The sequence below is a fragment of the Limulus polyphemus genome, unplaced genomic scaffold (assembly GCF_000517525.1).
Source record: "Limulus polyphemus unplaced genomic scaffold, Limulus_polyphemus-2.1.2 Scaffold90, whole genome shotgun sequence".
In the NCBI taxonomy this organism is placed as follows: Eukaryota; Metazoa; Arthropoda; class Merostomata; order Xiphosura; family Limulidae; genus Limulus; species Limulus polyphemus.
In genome coordinates, this window is record NW_013665700.1 from 1,147,190 (window position 1) to 1,157,153 (window position 9,964).

Here is a 9,964-nt window from a genome sequence, read left to right on the forward strand (position 1 = left end):
TGTCGCTGTTTCATTTTATTTTAGTTTCTGTAAACAGTTTCTTCTTTTTTCATTATTCTAAAAATATCTGACAGGAAACGTACCTTGCACATTTGAAAAACACCTTGGTTTAGAACTTCAACTTATGAAAATATTCATAAAGCTGGGCGTGGCTCAGGAGTTAGAGTGCCAGACTGGCGGGGTCATGATTCATATTTCGTTACGGCAAATAGACTCCGTTGGTGTTCTATACCAGTGAAGGTTAAAACCCGCCATTTGATTAGAGTAGCCCAATAATTGCTGGTGGATGCTGGTGCACAGTTAGTTTCCCTCAAACCTATTACTTAAAGTCCCAGAGTGACTCAGCGGTAAGTCTGCAGCTTTACGACGCTAAAAATTGGGTTTCGATATTCCTAGTGGTGGGCAAAGCAAAGACAGCCCACTGTGTAGCTTTGCGCTTAACAACAACCAAACCAAATCATTTGAAAGAAGGAACAGTTATGCGCAAATAGCCGCGGTGTATTTTTACGCGAAAATTCTTAAACAAACATATCCATTGCTTAAATAAAGGATTTCACGATTTAATGTTCTGGGGAATTATTTAATCTAGTTAAAACTCAATAGACAAAGATTTTTCTTTCAGACATTGATATTAAAACAAACAAGTCAGTAACCTGATGTTAAGTGTGTTAAACGAATAATTCTAAACGTGGGCGAGATGTATGAACAAATTATTATTTAAAGAATACTGTTACCTAAGGCTGCTGTAAAGTTTGTTTTGATTACTCTTTGTTTGCAACACTTCAAGAACTACAGAAGTAACTCAATTTGAGTTAAGCGTAATGATATAAGAATTTGCAAACTGAAAAATTCTTTATAAAAGTTCGTCGGCGGGTCAAAGGTTCGTTTACGGAATTAAAAATAGGTATCATTATAACAGATTAACACAAACATTAATACATCAAAAGTAAAATGCGTGTATGCTTTTTCTTTTGCGATTCAGGTGAAAAATATTCAATCTTTTATTTTATTTCTATATAGTGCTAGTGCTTTTGAGTCAACTTTCTGAATAAACTGAAAATAGTTGAATTTAATTAAACTTTCCCGCTAACGAACAAACAGACCGGTTTTTGTTGCTTTCAGTCGTGATTACAGCTATAAATTAGAATTTAATTAATATTGATATTCCCTAATGGTCTTTACATATATGTGTGTTTACTATGAGTTCCGAGTAGTAATGAATAACATTGTTCTAAGCGTTTGGAATTTAAAAGCTTCATTAGAGAATGGAGGGAAGATAAAACAGGAAATTAAATCCTGTGCGTGAAAATTTATTCATTGATACGGACTTGGTATATTTCGTTAATTCCTCATTGCCCCTTTTTAAACTTTCTAAGGATCTTTTAAGAAAATGATATTCTCCAGTTCCAAAACGCTTCGCTCACAAATGTGTTGCAAAGCAAGAAAAACTAATGAACGTTACATACAAAACCGTCTTATACATTTGCTTTAAAGGGCACAGCAGTAGTTTTTTTTTCTCTTCCAGGTTTCTATTAAATATAACATTCTACTTAATCCAACGTTCGTTTCTCCCTTTTTTATTTTCATTTTGAAATATTAATTCTTTGCATATATATGAACACATCACTTAAGAATAACGACGATGATTGCTTCAGTTATTCAGTTTACCAGCATGTGGTATTAACTTGGCTCTTGACTATTTATTATATTGCTTATGTGCAACTGCCTCGTATATTCAACTTTGGCGTTCCCTCTTCGGGGATTCATATAATATGAAAAAAATATTTTAGTTCTTTCTCTAATTTTAAACTTTTAAATAAATTAATCCCTTTGAAATATCCAGCAAGTCCATAAACTCAGAAATTATATCATATTTGCATATATATTTCATGCTCGAAAAATCTTTCGCTTATTTATTGTTTAGATAAATAAATAAAGTAAATATGGAAGGAATTTCATAATAATGATCAGGGAGGTATCAATATTGCATATATAAATATAAGATCAGCTTTATATTCCACAAATCTGAATCTGTGTTTTTGGGCTTACTCTAAGTAAATTTATTCAAAATATTGTATTTGAATGTTAACAGCATTATAGATCTTATCAAAAATCATAAGGATAAATATATCATTTTCAACAAAAAATGTTTGCTGGAGAAATGGAAGAATTTCTTTTTAAAAACGACTCTTGTACTTTTAAACTTCAGACAACTTTTCCTTTTTAAGTGTGTAAATGCCATGTATATCTTTTATATTTGTGTTAATTTGTATACGCTATTTTATGCACACAAAATTGAAGCAGTAGAATAAATTACAGTATTTTCTATCCGCCAAAGTGGAACTTTAAGTATTGATTTGTGTGTTTTGGATCCATATAGTGCAGTTATTTTTTTATTCATATGTACATGCATTAGCTGTGTAAGTATGTAATTAACGATGTGTCGTAATCCTAATACATTAATGGTTTTTATAATGTAATTAATTATTGCAAGATTAATAACAAGTCACATTTTTGCAGATTTTACTTGGTCAACATGACACAAAAAATGTATGAAAGAGAACAAAGTGCTATCGTGGTAAGTGTCAAATGGCATTTGTATTAATTTATGTCGAGAATAATTCATCAGATTCATATTAAAGCCATTACTTCATTCTATTTCTTGTTTGCATATTAATGTTCACACGACCTAATTAACTAATTTCAAAGTCTTTGTTTTAATATTATTTTAATCGAACTCACATATATCACTTATAAAATAAACTTCTAAATGTATGAAAATAAATCCAAACACAATACATGTAATATTAGTAAACTATATTAAAATGAATAGTTTTCAAAGTTTCGAAATACCACCATACTGTGATATATAATTTTTGTTCTTGTTGTTATTTGTTTAAAGTTGTGAGAGTTGCTTTTAAATAGTTCGTTAATACTAAACGAACACATTTATAAATCAAATGTACTGGAAAAAAAGTAGAGGTATGCTATGGTTTATTTCGTTTTCAAAGTCACATATTCCAGGTGCCATAACAACAAGATATTTATTCTTTCATCAACACCAGTGAAAACAATGGGTCCATCATGTTTTTTGTCTGGTGTGGTGTGGATTATAGAGCAACTCTGTGTTTTACTCTCATTGAGGAATCATCTCAATATTCCAAGTCACATCCTTTATTTCCCTGAAAAGTTGTGCTGTCATATTTCCCTATTTAGATCGAAAGGTGTTATTACTTACATCTCCTGATCTTATCCTTCTCACAGTGAAAACATCTAACCAAGTATCAATATCGGATGTGTAGTTATACCTTCTAGATTTTTGAAGTTCATCAACCATTTCAGTGGTGTATGGTCTACTCCAATGGTGAATTCCTTACCATAAGTCTTTGCAGTAATATCTAACAGATGATACTACAGATAGAAGAAGTACTTTCTTTATCATAAAGTATCATCATTCAGAAGCAGTTAGCATATGACTCACATACATGGTTAAATGCTTAATGCCATCCTATACCTGCAACAAAACCACTCCAGTTTCATTGTAGACAGTGGTTCTACAATCTTAGCCATAAACCCACAATAATAAATGTGAAACCTAGAAAGCTTCATTCTTCTCACTTAATCTTAGGCTGAGACCAATCCTTAGACACTCACTGTAAGCTTTGCAGTATCAGTGGACATGTTATCCCTGCTCACTGGGATATATGATGACAAAACCTTGTCGAAACGTTGTACATTTGCTGTTATGTTAAACTTATATTAAATTTTATCTTCATTACCTATTCAAGCCGTCTCCAACCATTATTAGTCTCAAAGTGGGTTCCTCGTCATCGAATTTGAAGGACTAGTATGTTATTCACAAAATATAAGGCATCTCTACTGTTGCAGTCTCCTAAGTGTAAGCTCCACCAGCCTCTTGTAAATGGCAGGCAAATTACACAGACTAAACAACATTACACAGAATTTAGGCCTACTTTATCATTCAGTTCAACTAGTCAGTACACATAAGCCCGAATTTGTGTGTTGAATGAATCAATGGCTACGTTCCAGTGCATCCAGATATTCATCTGTGCATGGAAGATAAAAGACAATAATGCGTGTTACCATATTCGCCTGTCTTCTTTCTTTCTGCAAATCACTACTAAAGTGACTAGTTATTCTCCAATGGCTGTATTATCCCGTCATTCAACAGCCACTCTATTTCAGTGCTGCAAACATATACAACATCCATGGAAACGTGCACAGTGTTTGTTTTATCAGACGTGCATCATCTATGTCTATTTGATTATGTGTGATTGTTGTCCTGCTTTATCTGTCATCTGGTCCAATAAACACATCACCAAACTTCTTGAGCAGTTGACTGAGTTCGCTTCTCTGTCTTGATTTCAGACTTATAGCACAGTTCTGTACAACAGACTTCAAACATGGCACAGCGGGTGCAGTGCTGGCTACCTTGCTTGTTTGAGTAATTTCCGTACATTACTGCGACGATGGCTATTCCATCTAAGAGCTAAACAGCTCATGTCCGTAGTTACACCCTAACTATAGTAAACCATGTTCAAACAGATCATTGCTCAAGCAAGGGTAGCCTGTTTTCTAGACGGTCCGATCATGGCCGAGTGAGTGATTAGCGTGTTGAACTGTGAAGCTAAGGGTCCATGGTTTACGTTCCCTTGCAACAATCCAATCCAATCGTGGTAGTAATTTAGGTTAGAGAATATTTCATTCCCCAAGAGCGGTCAGAAACTTTTCTTTCTCTTCACCCCGCTTCATGAAATAGAATTTAGTAGCGCTAGATTTTTAATGGTTCTAAGGTATACGAGAGTAAAAATTTAATCTTTTTTTTATTTTCCTAATGATGACGTCATAAGAAGTAGGGAGAGCTGTGAGGAGACATGGAAAAGAAGAGTGAGGAGGAAGTCTCTTCATCATCACAGTAAGTGTTTGAAAGACTTTCTTCCCCTTCGTTTCGTTCTTGGTTCATTTTGTTTGTGTCTGTGGATATTTTGTTCTCTTGTTTTTAGGAAGAAGAAGAGGAGATTGACATTTATTTCTTAGAAAATTGCGTTTTAGATATATTTTGTATGATTGTTTGCAACAAAAAAGTACTTGGCATTTTATGGTCTTTAGTGCATTGTAATAATAATAACTATCAAATCTAAGTATTTGATTAGAAGAGCCCAAGGGTTGGCATCGGATACTGCTGACTAACTGCTTTCCCTCTAGTCTATCAAATTAACATTAGGAACAACTAGCTCGTACACCTCTTTTCTGGTCCTGCTTGAATTTCCTAAACAAATAAATAAAGCATTCCAGACAGTAAACATGTTTGCTTCGTGCGTCTATTCTATCAAAGCATGGTGATATGGTGCAGTCTGTCAGTATGGATAGTGGCATTGTAGTATGTAACTTTATCTAAGATAAAAGATTAACGAGATTTTACGACCTTTCCGTCCGGTTTACAAAGATAACGCTAACTATATGCAGAATGCCTGCACGAAGAAATAAATTACTTGAATTTCCCCGAACAAAGATATATTCTATACTAGTTATGGGATAGCGAAGTTAGCATTTATTCCAACTTCAAGAAAAATACAGTTGCTTAACATAATATCCAACATTCCGGATATTCAAACATCTAAGATACATAACTAATAGAATTGAAAGTCAGTTAGTGAATTAATCGGAAAGTAAATTCAACACAGTTCCTGGAAAAGCGCTCTTTTTCCCCCATTTTCTAAAAAGTATAACAATTCTGTGAGTTTGTTTGTTGTTAAACACTATGGACTATCTATGCTCTGCCCACCACGGGTATTTAAACCCGTGTTTCAGCCACACCGAGAGTGCATTAATACATGACTAAATGAAAGTGTAAAACGTACAATGGTGTTGAATTTAAAAAGTGTTAGTACAATGTAATTTAAAATGCAATATTGTCGTCGTATGTTTTAGCGTGAATGGTTTTATTGAATGCTATAAAAACAACACAGTTACTGTGGGCTAATAAAACAGAACACGAATGTGTTAATTGATGTACATTCTCTTTGTACTGAAATTCGTACATTCTACATAAACATGATAAAAATGGGTCTTCACAGCATAACAATGTATTTAGAACAAAAGGCTTGAATGTATGTTAAATCGCTACAGTAATTAATAGTGTTACTGTGCACACAAATTTGTGATTGGAGAACACAAGTTATATTGTTGTGAAGTAACACAGTGTTTGTGTCAACTTACAGCACAATAATTTCACTCTGATGTTAACTTCCGGACGCGACATTTCGCGTAAATCCGCTTATTGCATCTGTTTATGTGTAGAAACAAGTTGAGTTACAGAGAAAATGTAGCAATTAACGTTTCGTTAAACTACACGCATTTCTTCGCTTGATTATGAAACATTAAATCTATGCAACTAACCGAAAAATATAGAAAGAAAACATACACAGTAATAATATTTCGCTTAACGTTGGATTAACTCAGTTGTTTCGTAACCCCCAAATCAGCTCTTTATTACGACATTAAGATATCTGGCTTGCTACATCGAAGCATTCTATTGCCGATTTAGCTTTACAGGTGCTAAAATTTGTTATCCCTTCGGAACTTGTCATAAAATGGTGTAAGTACCAGAAATATATAACGGTTGTAAAATGGTGTTGTAAATCTGCCAGTGCCGCCAGCGTTATTTAATTAAGTAATGTCCGCTTGTGACAGATTGTTTTGGTTTGTTATGAATTTCGCGCAAAATTACACGAGGGCTATCTGTGCTAGCCGTCCCTAATTTAGTAGTGTAAGACTAGAGGGGAGGCAGCTAATCACACCACCCGCCACCAACTCTTGGGCTACTCTTTTATCAACGAATAGTGGGATTGACCGTCACATTATAACGTCCCATGGCTGAAAGGGCGAGCATATTTGGTATGACGGGGAGTCGAACCTGTGATATATAAAAGTAGTTTCTAGGTCTATATAAATGCTGTCGGTGATGTCATTCCATAATGACATTTCTAAAAACACAAAAACGTTGCTTTTGATTCTACTTCCCGTTAAATTCACGCATATTAGCATAAAATTCATAAGTAAATAAAGACATATGTACATCATAGACTTGCAATGAATATTTTGAGCCACACAACGCTTTAAACACAAAAGTACTTTGCTTCTAACCCATACTAACAAGGGTTATCTACAAATATTTTTTCGCATACTATCCATGTTTCAATCTTTTTAGGCCTAACAATATAGTATGTCAAAAACAACACTTGTTAGACAGATATAGATGTTTATATAGAGAGGTTATTTATTATATACCAAAACAAATCATATCCAATAATTACAAAACAAAGACAACAAAAGTACTTAGTATTGAATAGAAACCTTAATTTATAGCAAACTGTCCATGTTAACCTCACAGACAAGACAACTGAAAAAACACGGAGTAAACTATAATAAGATATCTGGTATATCACAACTAATTATTTCACATTGCGAATTAAATACTGAGAGTAAGAGAACTTTTAACAAGGCTTAGCTATTATTCACAAGCCAATTTAAATTTAAATCTGACTCTTACAGGAACGGAACATACCTCAGTGGTTAGTGTGCTCGAAACGAGAATCCGGGGGTTTATAGTTCACGGTCATTTTTAGAAAAAAAAAGCATTATACACTTTGGAGCCACAGGAGCACCATAAAAATGTTATAATAAGAGTGACGGTCTACTTCTAATCGATCAGTTTGAGAATCCCTGCTCTAGTCTATCAGTTCCAAATTAGGAACGGCTATGCGCAGCCCTTGCGTAACTTTCTGCAAAATTTAGGCCTGCAAAACGCCCATAAAATATTAATTTTTGTTATTTCCCTCAGTGTATCACTGGTAAAGCCTGGCGGTTAGAACGATCGACTCGCAATCTGGGTGTCTGGGATCGAAACCCGACCTCGAACATGCACGGCTTTTCAGCCGTGAAAGAATTACAATGTGACAGGTAATCCCACTTGTCGTTGGTAAAAGAGTAATCCATAGGTTGAGGATGAGTGGTATTGACTAATTCTTCCTTCTACTCTAATGGCCCGGCATGGCCTAGTGGTTAGCGCCCTCGACTCACAATCTGAGTGTCGTGGATTCGAATCCCCGTCCCATCAAATATGCTCGCCCTTTCAGCCGTGGGGACGATATAATGTGACGGTCAATCCCACTATTCGTTGGTAAAAGAGTAGCCCAAGAGTTGGCAGTGGTTAGTAATGACTAGCTGCCTTCCTTCTAGTCTTACACTACTAAATTAGGGGACGGCTAGCGCAGATAGCCATCGTGTAGCTTTGCTCAAAATTTAAAAAACAAACAAACCCTCTAGTCTATCACTTCGAAATTGTATACGGCTAGCACAGATAGCCCGCGGGCAACAACAAACAAAACTAATTCTTTGAGTGGACTTTGAAACCAGGAATTACGTCGTTTTTTGTTTTTTTTCAATTCTGATTTATTTCTGCTATTTATTCAAGTAACATATTTTCGTAAAATAAAAAGTTCCAATCGTATATTATAATATTCTAGGCAATTCTTGAAGAATTACAAAACATTTAAATAATAGAAAAAAAAAGAAGTATTACTGTGAAAATATATTGTTTTCTTTACGACGTCTGTGAGTCGAACATTAAAAAAAATCTTGATAAGTCGTGCCCAGATTGGTATGTAAAGTAGGAAAGATTAATGTGAACCACCACTGTTAAATGGGTGAGAACCTAAAGCTGCCCGATTCTCTTAGACCGAGGGTGGAGCTTATCTCCTATTTGAATAGCGATAAGATATGGGCGAATGCACTCTTGGGATGAGTTGTACGAAGTCCACATTAAATCCAACTGGCACGCCTAGGGATTCATTGTGGAAATGTCCTTGCTGAAATATGGATCAATTCATTTTCTATCTGCAATGCTTGCTGACAGCAGAGGTGAGAACAACACGAGGGAGATTTAGATGTAACTTGAAACCTTAACATTGCTATTTAATTCTTTACCTCACCTCAAGCATAGTTTAAAACATTAAATGCAGTTACTATTTTTCTTTCTAATTAATGCCCCCCAGTGGCACAGCGGTATGTCTGCGGACTTACAATGCTAGAAATCGGGTTTCGATACCCGTGGTGGGTAGAGCACAGATAGCCCATTGTGTAGCTTTGTGTATAAATTCAAAACAAACAAACAAACTTTCCAATTAATGCATTCAGTTCTTACACACACAAAGATTTACTATGGTCAATTAAAACAGTAATTACAGAATGGGTTATTCATACTTAAAAAACAACAACAACTAATAATCTAGCTGTTTCATGTTTACAATACCGTTCTGTATTATATCTGATAAACATTTTATCTTCAATATGTATTAAACAATCGGATTTTAAATACTTTTGATTTATACCTATGTGACAAATACAAAGAAAAATCACGAACGTGAAAGATCGCACTAGCAGGAGGTCAACGGGATTTGGTCAGTATGTTAGAGAGTTTTTTGGCAGCAGGTTAAATGACTTACGTAGACAATAATTAAGTTACACAAAATAAAACAAATGCTTAATTACAATGAATACTTTATACATGAATACAGACAAATAAGGTTAAAACACAAACACACAAAAATATAAAACTGTTATACTTTTATACAGGACTGGAAATCCTTTAATTATGTACAAAACATAGTTGTCAAACGCAGTCAGGCTCTTTTGCGTACAGAACAAATATGAATGCCAAGAGTCCTAGTAGCCTGAAATATGTTGTTACTTCTCCTAGTTAAGCCTAGTCACAATGAAGCAAGTCCGGTTGAGGCAGCTTCATTATTCCAAGTAACGGGCAGGTCAATAACGTCATAAAGTCACTTGGTGGTCAAGAGACAACCTAGACTGGAAGGAACGTGAAAGGCAACGCACCTAAAGTCACGTTTACAGGTAAGCGAGGGTGGTTTCTTAGACATAT

At 34.7% G+C, this 9,964-nt stretch overlaps 1 long non-coding RNA gene across 1 annotated transcript in view; it reads left to right on the forward strand.

Annotated features, from left to right (window-relative positions):
• LOC111088241 overlaps positions 1 to 9,964 on the forward strand; it is a 36,108-nt gene that overhangs the window by 21,588 nt on the left and 4,556 nt on the right. The window contains exons 2-4 of the long non-coding RNA XR_002612832.1: positions 2,521 to 2,578; positions 4,872 to 4,936; positions 9,782 to 9,936. This is a non-coding gene — a long non-coding RNA (uncharacterized LOC111088241). The remainder of the gene's footprint in view (positions 1 to 2,520; positions 2,579 to 4,871; positions 4,937 to 9,781; positions 9,937 to 9,964) is intronic.